Source organism: Drosophila hydei, unplaced genomic scaffold, assembly GCF_003285905.1.
Source record: "Drosophila hydei strain 15085-1641.00,03,60 unplaced genomic scaffold, DhydRS2 tig00008119-arrow-pilon, whole genome shotgun sequence".
Taxonomy (NCBI): domain Eukaryota; kingdom Metazoa; phylum Arthropoda; class Insecta; order Diptera; family Drosophilidae; genus Drosophila; species Drosophila hydei.
This window is the reverse complement of record NW_022045830.1, coordinates 708,692-727,115: the sequence shown is the minus strand read 5'-3', so window position 1 is coordinate 727,115 and position 18,424 is coordinate 708,692. Positions and strand designations below refer to the sequence as shown.

Here is an 18,424-nt window from a genome sequence, read left to right as displayed (position 1 = left end):
GTAATATAGTTTTTAATTTAGTTTTTCTGATTTTCTTAGATTTCTGTTCATGTTGATCATTCGATAAAATAAATTTTATTGAAATATATATAATTTGAGAAAAGAATCATTGCATTAAGCTTCATATTTGTTAAGCCTTCTCTTGGACTTTTTAATCATCATATTAGAAAGGAAAATTTCCTTTAAGTTAATTAAGTTAAGTTAATTTACATTAAAAAACAAAAACATTTCATTATGACGCTGAAGCTTAAAATTTACTCAAAACAATTTTGATATATTTTTAACAATATTTATATTGAATATATTTATATGATATATTTTTTAAAAGTATTTCTATTTATTTATATTTATATGAAAACATATTTTTTCTACTATATATTTGCCATAGTAATTTTTTATTAAAAAAAGATTCATTTCGCAATCTACGCAATTTATTTTACATTTTTTAGGAATAATTTTTTCAACAAATTTTTTAAAAAATATTATGAAATGTTTCAGAACATATTATTTTTTTATTTTAAGAAAAATAAATCTGAGTCTTATAAAAATAAAATTATCAATTATATAGAAAATATTTAATATATGCGGAGAATGTGAAGGCTGCACTAATTTAAATTAATTAATTTAAATATTTGGAAATAATAAATTGAAGGAATTTTATCTTAATATTTTTTTTTTTAATATTCTTGACGGATAAAAATATTTTAAATTTTTATTAGATTTGAAAGTATTTTCTTAATTATTCTTTATATTTTATATTATATAAAATATTAAATTTGTAATAGATATTTCGCAGTCGAGCAACTTTCCACAGCAGCCTTGTTACACATTGTTAGGTAAATATGTGCCAGGGGCAAAAGGATCGCAAAGCAAAGTTAGCTTGGCTAATTGGCTGCCGACAGCTACATAATTAAGTGCAACAAGTTGTTGTTTCGATGCAGAAGAGGAAGAAGTATCACAAGAAGTAGACGAAGTGCAGCCAGCAACAGTTGCGCCAACGAGACATTCAAGCGCAGAGCGTGTGCCACAAGCGGCGATGGCGGCGGCAACATTGCGATTGCCGTTCCCGTTGCCTGCAACTGCTGTTGGCTGTCTGTCACAGCAGACAGTTAACCCGCTCACGACTGAAGGTCGCTGCGAAGCAGCCAAACTGATTCACGTTTCGCTCAATTGCTCGGCTGCCCCCGTTTATCACCCATCGAGCAGCAGAGAAAAGCATTCACTCAATCATTCATAGCCCATTCATTCAGTTAGTCAATTCATCAATTTCGCACTCTGCTTTTCCCATTCAGCTGGCAAGGGGTCAAGGTAGTCGTCACTTGATACTGATTGCGTATACGTCATGTGGGCCGCTTCTCATTGAATCTGGTTTAAGATACTTTGCGGTACATTCGCGTCTTCTTTGCAAAATTACAAAAGCTGACGGCTTTTTGCGCAAGATTTTCTAAAAAAAAAAATAGAAATACTAAAAAATGTGTTTGGCATTTTTTGTTTGTGCTCCCGTTGACGTTGTTTAATTTCACAGTTCAGTGCGTTACGCGGCTTAGACGCGCCCATCTGCCCATATACATATGACTGTAGCTGTACCTAAATGTAGCCGTAGCCGTAGCCGTTGCCGTAGCTGTATCTCTGTCTGTATCTCTGTCTATATATGCTACATCTTTGTTGGTTTTTTTTTTGTTCACTTTCACATTTACAAGCTGCACGCAGCCATTGGGTTAGACAGCCGTCGACAGCCTCAATTTTGGTTTTTTGCCAAAAACAAAAGGCAACAACAAACACGTTTCAATGCTGGCCAAAACGCAACCTTGGCTTTTGGCTTTAAACAACGGAAGTTCAATGCGGTAACGTTTTAACTTTTGCTTTTGTTGTCAATTTTCGCATTTGTTTTTTCGTCTTTATTTCATTTTTAGCTTCGCTTTACACGCATATATATATTTAAGTATATTTGCGTTTTTGGCGCACTCTAATATAAATATAAATAAAAATAATAAAATAAATAATAAAATAAAAAATAAATAAATACATATATATATTTCAAATTGACAAGAAAATCTTCGCTTGTATAAAATATTTTAAGTATTATGGAAGCTTGAATAAATTTTACACATGTTCAAACACCTGAGTACTCTACTAGATCAGAAAATATTTTTTTAAATAAGATAAGTAGCTTTGTTAAATGGAAATAATCTTGTTTTGTCCAAGATTTATATTTACAATATTTTCTTACAAAGTATATTCCCATTTTCATATATTTAAAAAAATATATTTAAAAATAATTTCCTAAAATATGTATTAAATAAATAAAGGAAAATTCATATAAATTTCTTACCATATTTCGAAACTTATCAAAAATAATATAAAAATATTTGAAAGCTTTCATAAATTTTTAGCATATCTTAAAGCTTTTTTTCCCAAAAAATTTAAATATATTAAAATTGTATTAAATGCGCAAACGAAACTTTACAATTTTATAGATAAAAAGAATCAAATATAAATCAGAATATTCAACAAAAAATGTGAAATCTGAAAAGCTGCAACTTAACCAAAGCGTATCGCAATTGAATATGTTTTTTCATATAGACCAGATATATACATATATAGAAGCGTTAATAAATCGTGGATAGAGCTCATAATGATATGCATACGTTAATAAAATTACAATGACAGCCTCTGACATATAGATTTTATTGCACTTATTTATGGCATTTACTTTTTATTTATTACAATATTTTTCTGTGTTTTTTAATCATTTTTTTGATTTCCTTTATTTTTTGTATAAAAATTGAAATGCTATTAAAGTCAATTACAACTTTTTGTTGTTGCCTTTATGCTGGGGTCTGCGAACTGTACATAAATAATAAAGGATTTTCATGTGGGACAAATGGAAAAGCTCTGGCTCTGGATTGAATCGAATGTCAGGATATTTAAGCTTGTAGACGCACTGGCAACAGGCACTGTTGGCGCTTGTATACTCTATGAGCTGACGATGTGTTCATATTTAAGGAGGAAACTTTTGTGAATACTTTGTAGAGGAAGTAGATTGGATTGAAGATGGATTTCTTTGAGATAATTAAGCTTATATAATTGTGATTAGTAAGAGAAGCTTATGAGTAGCTTAAGTATATAAGTTCTTGATCCATGAAAGCTAGCCTCTTAAGTTTAAGTCTTTCTTACGTAAGCTTCATGTAGGCTGTGGAGTTCGATCTATAAGTGGCTTTAGTAAACAAAACTAAGTCAGAGTCTCTTTATCTACATGTCGTTCTATATTCAAAGCTTAAGTATAAAAATTATCTTTATAGTTTTCAAAAACATTTCGACATGCATTAAAGCATGTTACTGATAATTCAGGTCTTATTATATCAATGAGTAGATAAACAATTATAAAGATCTTTTTCATATTTTTCCAAATAAATGCATCAGAAGCTTATAGACACCTTCTATACATTATAGTTTTCCATATATAGTTCTCTGACACCAGTGAACACTGCGCGTTATAACCTTTTCATTTATTTTTGATAAATTGATCTATCTTGATTTGATATTCATTGGCTACAAATAGATTTTGACGCAATGTGTTTTTTTCTTGCGAGAACTCTTAACTTTTTTTTGCTCAGGATATCAGTTCATACATCCAACAAATCTTGTCAATATACAAAGAATATAGCATGGAGCTAATGAAGAAACCATCAAGCGAAGATTACATATTTATTTTTCAGATTTAATTTTTGGCTTTTCTTTAAAATAATTTAATCAATTCCTCATCGAAATTGAAATCACATCAAACCAAAGTTTTTTAAAGTTAAGATCTCTTTTATATTTCTTATGACAGTTGCCCATTGACTCAGCCGTAATCATGTTATATAAAATCATATTTGAAGCTCTTTCTTATACTCAAGATCACTTCTAAGCGTCTACCTGGCAAGGTTCTCGTTTCCTATTATATCATATATTCTTAAAATTCTTTGCCTCCTTCATATTCGGAAAGAGTATTCAATCTTCCTAGTGGTTTCATAATGCATTTTGCTTCCATTTTATTGCTCGCGTCTGTCACTTGGCTCGCTCAGAATTGGCAACTGCTTGTTGACAGCTCCTCGTAGCCATTGTGTTGGTTACACAGATTTACAGCCACAGCTGGCAGTGCCTACAGACACGCCCCCCTTTGGCGCTGTTGGCCTGGACGAACTCTTAATTACGCCATAATTTCGCTGTCGGACTGGCCAACGCCAAACCGCGTCCGTTTCGCCCATTGTTTTTTAATTATTTGCCCAACTTTTGTGGAGTTGTAAAAGAAGCTGTGGCAGCCTCTGCGGCAGCCTCTGTCTCCGCCTCTGTCTCTGCATCTGTCTCCGCATCTGCCTCTGCGGCTGTTAATGAGCCAACATTGTTGTGTTAATTTGCCTTGCTGGACACACTGTGCCACACAGTGGGGCGCAACCGCTGGGCCTCCTCTCGGGCCCCTCCATTTGCCAGTTATTAAATTGACATTCGCGCTGATGACGCGTTGATTGCAATTCCCCCGGCAGAAGGACATGTAATTTTTATAGCCGTCGCCAGTTTTTTGCCGAAATTCAATTTGTCATTTAATTGATTTTAATGCGCGCTCTGGATATGCCGCACGCCTATTTGCATTTGTCCAAATGCAAATGCCTTCAATCGACAGCGAGAAAAAAGACGATTCTCAAAAATTATATATATGCACTAGATGTAACGAGTAGATAACCAACACACTAAGGATATACCCTATAAAGATAGACTGAGGTGCAGACAAAGACTGTAGACTGAGGCTGTGGTCTTAAAGTTGTTTTCTTAGTCCCCACTTTGGGTGTCTCGCGTAGAGTCATACTGAAGTTGAATCTATATATCTAATTTGATGAGTTCAGCTTATAGAATATATGAGACATGCTTAAATAACTCAAGTTTAATATTGGTTTTATCGATTTTTATCGATTTCCTGCGCAAAATGTATCGATTATTTGTGAAGAAGCGTATGATAACAGATGGTTATCTAGTTGCTATATTTCTCGAGATGGACAAGCTCATACAGACAGATTGACACACAGACTGACAGACCGACTATCACACCAACTGACAGAGAGGCTGACTGACGAATAAATTATCAGACTGAGAGATTAACAAAGCTCGATCAACTGATTCTAATCAAAAACATAAATGCTCCATAAACTCAGCCAAGCATCGTTCATAAACACACCTTGAAGACACGAACGCATATACCCATATTAAAACTTTTAGCCACTATTCAGGACATTAGTGCATATATAGACTATATGTGATATAATCAAAAAGAGAGTAGCGCAACAGCTGATAATGTTTTATGCATATTTTGCGGGCATTAAAAATTAAATTAAACAAGCAAATGCAAAATATACACAGAATTTATTTTATTTATTGCTTTTTACACAAGTTTTTTCTTTTGCTGCCCTCGAGGGAAGCGCCGCAGCCAAAAATATTTGTGACTATAGTGGAAATATATATGCACGATATGTGCGTATGTATATAAATATATATATGTATATATTGTCATTTACATATCTACGCGCAGAGAACACAAAACATTTTTCAAAGGGTCCCAATTGCATTGTGCCGTTAAACACATACAGTGCCTGCTTTTATTTTGTGCACACTTAGAGTTTTGTAAAAGTTTTTACATATGTACCATTTAATATTTATATTTATAAATATATATATATATATATATTTGTTTAATATTTAAAGTTGATTGTTGTAAAAATTTACAATGCCCTTAGGAAGTTTGTAACTCTCACTCTCTTCTTCTCTCTCTCTCTCTCTCCCTCTCCAACTTTCCCTTTCTGTCCCACACTCTCATTTTCTCTTTATCTCTCTCTCTCTTAACTATATTGCAAAAGCCAAACTTAATAAATAATTTAGTTTTACATAAATATTTATACTTGTTCAAACTTTGAATGGAGTATATTAGTTCAGCGCATTTGTCTCAGAGACTCATGTGTACTCACTTGATTCATAAAGTATTCAGAATATGCAGCTGGCTAATTTTTTAAAACTCTGCGACCAACAATTTTGTTGAATAAAATTAAAAAATATTAAAATGCCTTACCTAGGCGTATACTTGATATTATTAAGAACAAGGAAAAACAAGCTAAAAAGTACTAAATAATAACAACATGGTGCCCTCTCTTACCCAGTGCTTCGCAACTATGCTTTAGATAATTTTATTTCAAATGGCTTTTAGTAGCCACAGTCAAGACGCTAATTCACTCGGATAAGACCTCCACAACTCTACAACTCTCTGAATCATTCAGGCAATCATGAAATGGGCAACTAAATAAGCTGCTTCGGCTCTTAATATCACAGTATCTCGTCATACTATATTAGCGTTATGACATATTTGTAAAGAATCGAACCCTGAGTCACGTATTAAACTCACTCGACAATTAGGAAAAGAAAACTTTATGTTTTACAGTTTTCAAGTTGGAATCAAGTTTTGCTAAGCGATTGCTGTTCACTTAGCCTGCAGTTAGAGCTTAATATTATGTATATTATTATCTCATTATAAATTATAAATAAATAAATTTTTTTTTTAAGTTTTTCTTTAAGACATTTAGTTGCGTTGGAATCATGAATGAATCATTGACGAATCATGAATCATGAATCAATCTTGATTCTTTTATAAACGATTTTTTGCTGAGGAAAACGAAATGCGAAAAAATATATAACTGATATTTTTCATATATTATATATTTATATTATATTTATATATTTATATACCGATCTATATTTTATATATCACATACAGCTTTCGTCACAGTTTTTAGTCACGAAAATTGTGTATATATTTTAGCAGAGCTAATCGCTGTTTATCGGAATGCCCATCAGGTTGTTAGAGAACGTATTTAAATTGAATCTGTAGTATTTAAATTTTATAGTATATTGTGTATACAATATTTAAATCTATTTAAAAGTTGTTGTCGAGGCACAGGACATTCTGACGCAGCTCTATAAATCGCTTGGAGCCATTTGAGTCAACATTTTATGGCTGTTTGTTGGCCAAATGAGCAGGACTAAAATTAAATATTTATTGTAATTTATATAGTGTGGCAGTAGGCGTAGGGCTGTGTATGTGTGTGTGCCTGTGTGTGTGTAAACAAACGCACTGTTTGACAATAAATAATTGTGCTCTGAGTTAATTACAAATTGCACTCGTCGCAACATTTTGTTCGGCTTATTAGCGAATGGCATGAGCTGCTCTCTCTCTCTTTCCCTCTCCTTCTCCCTCCCTTTTGCTAGCTGTTTTAGCCAAATTGTTACTGTAAATACGCGCAAGTAAATGAGTTCATTCAGCTCTTTAGCTTTTGGCCCACATCGAATGACAACAAAAACAATTCGTAATTAAAGAAAACAAGTAAAAAGTGAGAACAGAGCAAGAATAGTGCAGGACTAACAAATACCCTCTAGAAAGAATTGCTTATATTTTCAGATAACCAGATAGCATATCAATCGATTTTCGATATTTATCGATTTTCTACAATTGATTTAGCTAACCGTTAATATCACCGCAATAAAATATAAAATATCTTTAAATATTTAAAGAGAGCGAACCAATTTCATTATCTTTAGCTATCCAAAGTTTCAAATTGTTTTCAAAAGCCTAAACGATATATATCGACTTCTGCAAATGTAAAGATCGATTATTAATATGTCTAAGCTTAAATGCTGCTACAAATGCTCTGAAACGTATCATATACCAAATTTAAGTATATCATAAACCTTTTGCTGAAAATCGATAATTATCGCTTAAACGGTTATATGGTTACATTCTAGATTCTATACTGTTCTATTCTAAAAATCTACAAAAGTGGTTATCTCCAGCGCTTGATTACTGCTTGAAGTGTCTTAAAATCGATATTTATCGAACGTCCCCAAATATTTAAATATACTTAAATTGTTAAGTTTGAAGGCATAATATATTTAGCTTATATGCTCGCAGATTACTTATTGAGAATATACCCCCTTCAGACACTGGCAACATTTACAGGGTATATATACACTCAATGAACGGGCCAAAATGTGCTGATAACTATAAAATGTTGAGAACAACATTTTAACGCTGGCGCCAGTCAGACTGAAAAAATACATTTCTTTAGCTTTTCATATACTTCTGTGTATATATAGTATATATTTTCGATTTATATATATTTATATATAGAGTATTTATCTGCTGTTGCTTTGCTACGTGCAGCTTTCACGCATTTCTTTTCAGCATTTTTCCATGCGAGAGCAGCTGATAAAGCATTACAGAGATGTCAACCCTCATACCGCAGCCTCTGCTCGCACCCCACCACCCCTGCAACTACCCGCTACCCGCTGATGCTCACCTGCCATTTATGGCGTACGTGAACTTTGCGCGCCAACTGTATCTAGAGAAAGATAGAGATATGTATGTGTGTGTGTCTGTGTCTGTGTGAGATATTTATAAGATATAGATATATATCCATAGCAGTTTCTCACGCTCACAATATGATTTTTTGTCTCTGTGTGTTGCAGGTAAAATGCCAAGCAAGATTTTTGCCATTTTTGGGCGCCAGAAGGTTTCGTTGCGCTTTACATGACAAGCGCCCGTTTGGGCCTTTATGCTAGCAACAATGTTGCTGTTGTTGTTGTTGTTGTTGTTGGGTCGCTGTTTTGGCATACGGCGCATGCGGCACACGTTTTGTTTTGGGCGAGTGTGTCAAGGCAGCGCCATTGCACACATGTATGTAAGTCGGTAAGTCCGAGTACAGCTGGCAGCCACTGTCGGGCGATGCCAACTAACTGAACCAGCTGAGTTTGTAGCCTTTTATGGCCATTTTGTTATTTGGTTTTCATATTTGAAGCGAAGCAGCGCGACGGGCAACGGGCAACAGCAGCAGCTCCCAATTAATGGGCGCTAATAGAGCTTTAATTAACTCATCTGATCAACAGTCACGGCCAAGTTGAGAGTCTCGTGATTCGGGCACAAACAAAATGTAGTATATTTGATTAAAGCATATTTACAAAGATAAGACATTTTCTTAATATTGTGCAATTTAAACTCGAATTCAAATTTGAAATCCTTCTAAAACAGTCACATCATGTTGCAGAACATTTGTTAGCAACATATGCTGGCTGCTAGGCCTTACTCTTCGTCAGTGTCCTAATTCTCTGCTAGTTCACTGTGTCAAACGCAGGCGCAGCGTTAGCATTACTATAAAACACACACATTCAAATCATTCTGTAGCTGCGTCGCGTCTCGTCGCGTCGCATTTTCGTCTGAGCGCATCGATCGTGCAAAGAGCGAATGTTCTGCTCGAAAACGCTCTTATTTAGCGCGCGCTGTTCTCTTTACTGCCTGCGACGCAAATACCGTTCTTTTCAACGTTGTTTTTTTTTGCTATATTTCGCATAACTTTTTTCAGTGTGTGCGTGCGCGTGCGTTTTTATTTAATAATTTGTTGTTGTTGGCGCTGCTGCCGCTGCCGCTGCCACTGCTCGATTATGTGAGCGCGACGCCGCAGTCAACAATATTGCGTGTTCAGTTCTTTTCTAAGCGGCATGCCGTGTAATTCTTCTTCTAATCGCTTCGAATTTTTACAGTGCGCTCGCTCTCGCGATTTTTGTTGTAAGAAAAGAATAATAAAAAAAAAGACAAAAACTTTCGCAGCGTGCGGGTGTGTGTGTATGTGTGTGAATGAGTAACTGTGCTGAAAGTGAAGTTTTTGTTGTCATCGTTAGTTTGCTGATTGGCTGATATGTGAGCGTGTTCGTATGTGTGTGCAGCGCTAGCTCCTTGTAATAATTGCAAGCCCCAATTGACGTTCATGTGAAATTCAACCGTGCCAATGCGATAATATTGCGTATTTATAGACGTCGTCTAATCACTCGTGATTGATAATCGTGCTGTCAATCGTCACCATATGAGCACACGCGCACATGCATGCATGTAAATGTATTGGGTGTGTATGTGTGTGCATGCATATTGTATTATGGGCTGCAGCCAACATTGTGCCCTTTTACAACACTGGTCAACAAAATGTTGCCAAACATTTTTGATTGTTGTAAGTTGAGGTTTGAAAATGAAGAAGTTCAAATTTTGGCCTTATTCTTTAAACACTAAAAATTCAAGGACGTTTTCTTTAAAAACGTTTTATAAAAAATTCAAATAAAAAATGTTTAAAAAAATTAAAGAAAAGTTTTTTTGTGAACTAAATTTTGATTTTCGATCTGTTTTGGTATCAACACATACATAAGCACAGCCACACACACATGAACAAGTATGTAAACTTGAATGATTGGAACAGTTGGATTGATAATTTTTTTCTATAGATAATAATTTAATCTAGAGGGAGCTGTTATCAATGCTTTGCTATTTATGTGATATTCATTCATAAAATAAATGTAAACCATTTTTTTTATTTGTCTGGACGAAATGGATTCTAGGGAAAAGCTAAGGTCACTTCACATTGTCAGCCAAGCATACAAATAGAGCACACACACACATGTACTTATATTTGTATGTATTTGTAACTTGTGGCAATAAAAAAAGCAACAATTAAAAATACTCAAACGGAACGAGCCCAGCAGCGGTTTTTGATTATATAAATGCAAAAAAATATATAAAAATAAAAAAAAAATTGCAAAAATTCTAAATTTATAAAAAGGCAACAACAAACCTCCATACACTTATACACTTGATCATACATACATGTGTGTCTTTTATACGCTACAACAAATTGGGCAGCTCGTTTAAGTGTATTTGCATGTGTGTGTGATCAAGGCAGTCGGCGCAGCAGCAGCGACGTCGGCAGCGGCCGTTAAAAAGGCAGCGGACCCTACACGCGCATGTAAAGTTACCCGAGCACACACACAGCCACAGGCAAATGCGAGCGCAGAACCAAAAAGCCGAATGTGCCAAAAATAAAGCAAAAATAACAGCAACAACAAAACTATGGCAGCGTCAACGTCAACGCCAGCAGCGACATCGACGCAACGCAACTAACGCCAAGTAAAACTGGCGGCAGCAACAAATTTTGCGCTTATGGGTCGTAAAGTTGACCTTCAAAACACGAACACACACACACACGCACACATACACACACAACGAAAATTGGCCAAAAAATTGCAGGTTTTTTTGTGTTCGTTGGCTATGCTGCGCCCAGTTTAAGCTTTTTCAAAAGCCAACAGCGCCCGACGATGACGCTATGTGCATGCCATTGTCGACGTTGTTGTTGCTTGTGTCTCATAAATGTGTGTGCGGCGGCAGCGGCAAAATCTAATTTTGTGAGCGCATTTTACAAAGAGAGTCAGTTGATCAGATCGCTGCTCAAAGCGGGGGCGAGGACGCTGCACATGCTGCTGCGGCGGCGGCCTCTGCCTTCTTTTTTGTTTTTTTTTTTTTATTTTTTTTTGTTACTTTTGCGCGGCATTTTTTGCTTTTGCAAACTTCGCTCTCTTACTCTTTGGCTTTTGTTTGCACTGCTCTTTTGCTATAGTCCGTCGCCGCTCTTATTGTGCGCAACTGTGTAATTTGTTGTTGCCGTTGCCGTTGCTTTTTGCGATTTTCATACCCTGCTCTCTAGCGACGATGGGAGTATTTGTCAAATGTAATGAACATATGATTATACATGGATTCGTTCAAATTATACAAATGAAAGGAAGAAAAGATGCAGTTTGAGGTTCGCATAGCTTGCCTCAGTTTTAAGAGAGTATATTTTTGCGAGACTCAGGTCTTATGCTCTCAATGGGTATTCAGCAGTCGTGAACTGACGCTGACGCACGCTAACTTGTTGCGAATGTTCGTTTTCGGGTGTGTGTGTGTATGAGTGTGTGCGAAGCGATCGGTATCAAGGTTTTTGGCAATTTGGTTTGTGCTGCCGCTTCAGTCGGTTGGTAGGTCGCGTCGTCAACGCCGGCGTTGCTGCTGTAGTTCTGCTGCTACCGCTGTCGCTGCCGTTGTTAACTGCGCTGCTTGCTGCGGTTGCGCCTTTTTCTAGCTTGCGGCTCGCTTGCTTTATTTTATGTATAAAACTTTTTTCGCAAATTGCCAATGCAGAGATCAACATAGTCGCGTCGCTCATGTGCTACGCTCGCGTGCGCGTTTAGTTTTCTGTTTTGTTTTTGGTTTTTGAAACGTCAACGTCGACGTCGATGCCTACGGCGCGGTCAACGCTAGCGTCAACGCCAACGCAGTTGCCGCTGCGCGACACTCTTAACCTATTTTCTCGCGAGCCGAACATTAGTTACAATTTTGTTGTGATGTTGCGTGGCAGATACGCGTCGGACACGGACGCTGCTTGCGCGGATTCTAAGCACGCACAATTACATTAGCACACATACATACACATACGTACACACACATACACACACATGTCTAGTATACACGCGCACATAGCCTCACACATACAAATGAAATTTTGCCAATAAGCTCTAGTAACAAGAAAAAAAATTAAATAAAATAAAATAATAAATAAAAGAACAATATTTGTTCTAGAATTTCGCAAAAAGTGCAAATTATATGTATACACATATGCATATATTGATAAAAGTGTTTAAATTACAGTGCCTTACAATAATAATCGGCTACACACATATGTGAAATCTGTTTACAATCAATGAAAATGCGGTGCCTTGGTACAATCTTAAAGTTTTATGCATGAATTCGCTCGAAAAAGTGCTAAAAAGTGAGAGAAAAATAAAAATAATAATAATAAAGTCCCGTTAACGGATGAACTATATTTGCTTGGCCTCAACTGTACCTTAGCAAAAGAGCAACGCATCAAATTGGATTACACAAACTTCTGGCTGCTGCACTCCCTGTCTGAAAGGTTAGTACGCGCATCAAGTATACGCCATATCACACGCCGAGCAGCTAACCCGCTCGATCGCACAAATGATGAATGGGTTTGCGCCTGTCCAAACGAAAGCAAAAGTGTCTAAGTGCCGTTCCACTAAATATATATACATATATATACTCGAACTAGATAATCTAGAATATAGTGACATAGTATGCGACAAGTGCTGATAAGGCTTACATTTTATTTTGCTTTCCTGGAAATTTCAGGCAAGTTCCGCAGAATTTTACGGTGGCCATAACTAGGGGAATTAGGGTTAACTTTTAACAAGCTAACAAAATTGACGCATAATACGTCTTGGTTATGTCACAACAAAGGCGAATATTATAAGTTTACGAAATCTGAACTCAAAAGCTAAGTTTTCTGTAAAAATTTGAAATTCTATAAAATACTCAAAAATCGCAACCAAATTGAAATATTAAAAAAAAAAATTTGCTAACCTTTTGGAAAAACTGCTTCCTTTTTTAAACAATAATTTCAATCTTAAACTAACTTGTATTGAATTTTTACACACAGATATATGCGAGGGTAGTATAAAAAATTTTGATAAGGAAATAAAATTATCCTAAACATTCAAAATATAGTAGCTGACGTTCATACGATATTCAAGATATTCATATATATTAAAATAAAATTACATTTAAAACTAAATATAATTTTTTAATATTATTAAAACATATTAATTTGTTTTATTAAAAATTTAAAATTATTTATTCAAAATATATATATAAAAATAATTTGTTTCTAATTTTTAAAAAAGAAAACATTTTTTTTATGTTTATATCCAAAAAATATATATTTTTTAAAATATGAATATCTTAAGTGTCTTTTACTGTATTTTTATCTTATTTTATAAAAATACTTGACCTTCATTTCTGCAAATATAAAATTTTTTTTTGGTTTCGATTTTTTCATTTGTAATTGCAATTCGAAACTGGGAATTTGTCTTCTTTGGCACAAAAGTTAGATAACAATAGACGCATTTGTGAACTTGTTTGAGGATGAGTTCGGAGCTGTGCAAACTAGTTTATGATTCGGTATTTTACTGTCCTGCCCAGTGTAAACTGGTTTTTCAACACATTTTTATTTGCTTTCTTTACATTTTTTATTTTTTTCCTATTTTTTTGGCAGCTAACGTATCTTATCTGTGTAAGGGATGTTTCCTTTATAAAAGACAAAGATTCCATAATAAAAAAACTTGATTTTAAAATTCAGTTTTAAAAAAGTTGGTTTGAAGCTTAATATAAAAATATTAAAATATATAAAAATAGTAGTGCACATATATAAATTGAATAAATATTACATTATATATATGTATATTGTTTATTCATATATATATATATATCTACCTATCTCTATGTATATATTCAACTTATGTAACCGTTTGCCCTGCTCGAACTCAGCCAATTTAAGTTGGGATAATATCAAGTCATGCGTAAAATTATTTATAAATACTATATGGGAAAATACTGCACGAACTGACAGATGCGCGGCAGAAAACACCTAAAACATGCGAAAATTATCTATAAATTAAAATTTTTACAATCTGTGTGCGATTATACAAAGCAACAACAATAACAACAACATCGACAACAATAAATGCTGCCTAAAAAGCTTTGAGCTGACGTCAAACGGCAACGCTGACAGCGACGTCGGCAGCGCCAATTTATTTTACACAATTAAGGGTGTGCGCCGCTGTGCGAAAGAGACAGCCAAAAGGCTGAGGGTATGTGCAAGTGGGATAGACAAAGAGATAGGGAGGGATAGACATAGCGGGCAGGCAAAGATATAAATATATATATAAATATATGTGTATAAACATATGTAAGACACGGGCGATCACACACACACACACTCACACAGATACAGAATGATGTGAAAAGAGCATTACTATGCGCCAATTTAGATTAAAGCAACGCGTGACCACGCCCCAGCCTCTGAAAAGCCCAGCTAACTGTCAAACGAAAATGACAAATATATCTGCTCAAGGCATACATATACCCTGTAGTAAGCGCTAAAGCGCAATAAGTGAAGAGAAGTGAAGATTAAAGAGAATTTATATATTAAACTATCTTTGATATATCTAGATATTGTATATATAATATTTATTAATTTTCATAAATCTTGCTTAATTATATTTAATATACGATTTGCTTCTACTTCAAGACTTAAGTTGTCTGTCATTGCCTATTATAGCCCATTTCCTGCTCTTCTATAGGATATTTAAAATATATACAATTTGTTACCCGTGTTTTAAAATAATAAAAGCAAAGAACGCTTCACAGCGCACAGAGCGCCGTCATTGTTGTTACCAAATTTTTTGCATATTTATTTAGTTGTACATTTATGCAATATTTATTATTATTCGATATATATTTATATGTATATTTTATATGAATTATTTCTTTGAGGAACATTTGCGAGGTTTTTTTGTTGTGCGCAACAACTGTGCAAATATTAAGCGCTCTTCTCTTTGTGTATGTGTGTTCGTCTGTGTGTGTGTGTGTGTGTGTGTAGCTACCAGACTCTCTTCCTCGTACCCTCTCTCTTTCTCTTTCAGCGCCTCGTTCTCTGACTGTGTGCGCCCAGCAGTCACAGGCCCTGGGCCCAGGCACACACACACACACACACACACTCACACTCACAGCTAGTGGGCTGTGCATGTGGATCATTTTTGCGCATAGAATAGATCCACTGGCAAAATACCAGCAGAAATTGGGGATCTATGTCAGTTCGCAGCCAACTGAATGGGCGCCCAACCACCCAACCTAGCCCAAGCAACCAGCCGGCCACCCACCTACCGCACACCTTGTGATGCTTACGTACGTTGGGAGCAGCTGTCTGTGTTGTGTGTGTGTGTTTATGTGTGTGTGCCCATTACGCCTCATTTCGTCTAGCTTGTTGTTGTTCTTATTGTTGCTTGCTCCCTTTGCAGATGCGCAAATCGTTTGTTTAGCTTGTTTTATACCCTAACAAAAGACGAGTTTCATTTGAAACGTAAATGGATTTTGCTAGATATGCTAATATATACTGTAGCTCTTAAATATATACCTATAAATATATGTATATATAATCTTGAATAGTAGATCTATTGCTCTTAATGTTTCTCTATATTCAAGCTAGCATATTTAAACTTGGCTTGAAGCTTGCTATCAATTGCAAACAAATTGCAATCTTGCAATGCAAATCGTTTTACCATATCATAAACTGATCAATCAAATGTGTGCATAAGACTTTGGCAGCTTATATACAGTTGTGTTCATAAAAATAGTATTGATTGGAAACAACTTGAAACGAATATTAAGATTAACTTATTTTTTGTTACAAAGCTCAAGGCTTGAGAAAGAAAAAATAACAGAATTTTGTTGTTCATAAAAATAGTAGTGGCTACTAAAGAAGGCAAACTATGTTTGAAAATTGTCAAATTTTATACTCAGTTATATATACTCAGTTAAGTTTGGTCTGGCATTAGATCCTAAGACTGAGACGGTCATGTCATGGCGTCTTTTCGAAAGCCAATCTTAACCAAGCGGACTCATCCATATATATATCCACAGATCAGCTGTCATACACATATATCCATAAACATATATGCCCTACTTTAAAAAGTGTATTTGCTCTTCGCCTGAAAATGTTTCTTAACAATTTTCTATTTGGTTCGCGCAGATTATAAATAAATTTTTGCTAGCAGCAGCAACAACAACCACAACAAGAAGAACGAAAAATGTTTAATATTATTTTTGATACATAGCCTTTGGCTTGGCCGCCGCCGCGCTGTGTTCCTGTTGCCAAAAAACTATTTGCAAACAAAAACATAAATTCATCTCGTGCTCGCATATATTTAGACGCATATTAATAAATGAATGCTACCAAAGATTCAGCTTTATTTATACCTCAGCGGCATTCGGCATAATGATAAAAACAAGTTTGTTAAATGTTACGAAATGTTTGTGCATTTTCCAGAGGTATATATATATGTATATATAATAATTATATATAATTTATATATTTTTATATTTTTCAACTTAGCTTTATCTGTGCTTAGCTTATCAAATCAAATTCTTAGATTTTTTCTGACGTAGTTTCTATACCACTCAAAGAGTTTTCACTGCAAGAGAACTTTGATTATAAATTCCGAAAACAACAGCAGATATATTATTTTACATAACATTTTTATACAACTTAACAAAGTTAAAACTCTTCCCCACCTACTTTGCTATTAAATATATTACGTATTTCGGCTTTAGATGTCTTTAAGGCCATGAAGTTTATATATTTAGCTTCTTCTGCTCCCAGTCTTAAGTCTCACATAACCAAAAGTATTTCTGTTAAAAAAAATCTTATAAAATAATATATTCAATTTTGAATTTTCTTGTTTGAATTTGGTTTCACATAAAAACATAATCTTATCAGCAGTCAGACTTCAATAGATTTCTCAAAAGTTATGCATTTTTTTCTCACATGCTTTACCACATGCTTCTTAGCTTCTATAGAAAGTTTTATTCATCAGTAAAATATATAAGTATGTAATTCTTTTATATAGTTTGTAATATTATTTTCATGGAATTTCATGTGTAATGCTAGGCACAACGTGGCGTGTGATTAATATTTATTTCTATATTGATTTATAGCTAAATATTTATAGTCTAGCGAAGCTTTATGCATAGTAATACTAATTTAAATATAAAAACCCTTTTTTGTCCCTAATCATGCATACAAATTGGATTTACCTCAAGCGCTTTGCTCTAACTTATTCGACTTGATTTTGGTGTGTTTTGTACCTTAGGCGTTTCCTGCCTGCTACAGACACATAATTGCGATCGTTGATTTGCTACTCGTTCGTTTGCATGAATTAGGGCCACATGTTGGCGATTCACTCTCCAACAACAACAACAAAGCGCACTCTGACTCTGCCTCTGCTTCTGCCCACGCAATGCGCGCGCAAAAATTTACGCGATTTGTCAGCCCGTCGAATATGCTTTTTTTTTCTTTTTGCTTTTTCCTAGATGTTTTTTCTTGCTGCTATTTATTGTGTGCTTACATTTCGCTTGTTGGTTCTTTGAAATGCTTGAGTTTGCTTTCGGCAGTGTTTAAGTGGGCCTACACACAGAAACACACACACGCAGACAGATAGACACGCTGTTCGCTTTTGATACACTGTTTTTGTGAGTAAAAAGGAGTTTAACTTAGTTATTGGCCTTTGGAAAATGCAAAAATTAACTGAATCTTTTTAATTGAAACCGAATTTTGCTTCAATCGGCATTGAAAATATTGTTAATCTTATGTATATACAAATAAATTGATTTAAAATAAAAAATAAAATATATTCAGCACATTTTTCATTTTCAATTTGTTGAGAGACTTATAAAATTTTAGAATAATTTGTTAACTTGTTTTAAAATTTACATTTTTATAAAAAACTTTAAAAATATTCAACTGTTTTAAATTAAAAATTATGTTTAAAAAGTGAATTAAAAATAATTTGTACAAAAAATAAAAGTAAATTTAACATTTACAAAACTTAAAAAAAAAATTAAATATTTTAAAAAATATATTTT

General features: G+C 34.4%; 1 protein-coding gene across 10 annotated transcripts in view; it reads left to right on the top strand.

Moving 5' to 3' along the window:
* The window catches only part of LOC111592945 (sex determination protein fruitless), a 122,924-nt gene that overhangs the window by 69,697 nt on the left and 34,803 nt on the right, over nucleotides 1-18,424 (top strand). The window contains exon 1 of one of the 10 annotated variants that reach the window (XM_023305420.2): nucleotides 12,700-12,839. The exons of the other annotated variants lie outside the window; for them this stretch is intronic. The gene's annotated coding sequence lies outside the window, so the exon portion shown is untranslated. Of the gene's footprint in view, nucleotides 1-12,699; nucleotides 12,840-18,424 lie in introns of those variants that run through there. 10 annotated transcript variants of the gene reach the window in all.